Source organism: Limulus polyphemus, unplaced genomic scaffold, assembly GCF_000517525.1.
Source record: "Limulus polyphemus unplaced genomic scaffold, Limulus_polyphemus-2.1.2 Scaffold235, whole genome shotgun sequence".
Lineage (NCBI taxonomy): Eukaryota > Metazoa > Arthropoda > Merostomata > Xiphosura > Limulidae > Limulus > Limulus polyphemus.
This window is the reverse complement of record NW_013665845.1, coordinates 18889-20136: the sequence shown is the minus strand read 5'-3', so window position 1 is coordinate 20136 and position 1248 is coordinate 18889. Positions and strand designations below refer to the sequence as shown.

The window sequence follows — 1248 nt, the reverse complement described above, 5'->3', positions numbered from 1 at the left end:
CGAGAAAATAACAGAAGAGAGATTACAGCAATGGTTGGAGGAAAAATAAAGAACAGAAGAACGAGAAAATAAACAAGAAGAGAGATTACAAAAGTTGTTGGAGGAAAAAGAAAAGAGATTACAACAGTTGTTGGAGGAAAAAGAAAAGAAACAAGAAGAGACACAACAGCAGTTGCAAGAAAACCTGCAACAATGGCGGCTCGAACAGCAAAATAAACAAGAGAAATTAGAGCAGTTGTTGGAGGAAAAGGAAAAGAAACAAGAAGTACGAGAAAAGAAACAAGAAGATAGATTACAGCAGTGGCAACTAGAACAAGAAAGGAAACAGGAAGAAAGTATCCAACAGTTGTAGGAAAGTCAGCAGCAACTACAGTGGCAAGAAGTACAAATAGAAAACATTTGTAAATTTAAAAGCGAATTAGATACGTTAAAGGACAATTTATTATATTTTACACAAGGAGGATACATTAACCATCGACTTAACCAGCCCCAGACAATGACAAGCCCCTTCCAAACCCTGCAGCTAAACCCTAATGCAGGCAATCACCATCCAATAAAGATCCCTCCAAGGAGAATAGCTCCAGCAAAGCGACAAGAGATAGAGAAGGTCATGGATGGTCTAATTAAGGAAGGGATAGTCGAGAAATCAGATAGTCCCTGGTCAGCTCCCGTTGTATTAGTCCAGAAGAAGGATGGAATCCAATATTGCTGTGTGGACTTCAGGGCTCTTAACAGCATAACCAAAAAAGACACAAACCCACAGCCAAGAATTGATGATACTCTTGATGCCCTAAGTGGAGCCAGGTGGTTTTCAACTCTGGATTTAAAGTCAGGTTTCCATCAAGTAAAAATGGCTAAAGCGGATAGACCCAAGACAGCATTTAGTTATGGCTAAGGTCTCTGGCAACACCGAGTGATGCCATTTGGGCTCAGTAATGCTCCAGCAACATTTAAGAGGCTGATGGAACGAGTATTGGAAGGCCTACAATGGAGGATAGCCCTAGTGTACCTGGATGATGTCATTGTATTTGCTACAACTTTTGATGTGAAAATGTCCCGGTTGGAGGAAGTATTCAAGCGTTTGAAAGCAGCAAACCTCAAATTCCATCCCAAGAAATGTCATTTGTTCCAGAAAGAGGTGCTTTGGAGGAGTTTTGTCTCAGAAAGTGGGCAAAAACGCTGGTTAAGATCATTAAAGAACCCAGAGGGACAACTAGCACATTGGATCTGAAAAATAGACCAGTATAA

At 40.5% G+C, this 1248-nt stretch overlaps 1 protein-coding gene across 2 annotated transcripts in view; it reads right to left on the bottom strand.

Annotated features, from left to right (window-relative positions):
• LOC106478634 (alkaline ceramidase 2-like) overlaps positions 1–1248 on the bottom strand; it is a 66196-nt gene that overhangs the window by 49634 nt on the left and 15314 nt on the right. The gene's annotated exons all lie outside the window — the stretch shown is intronic.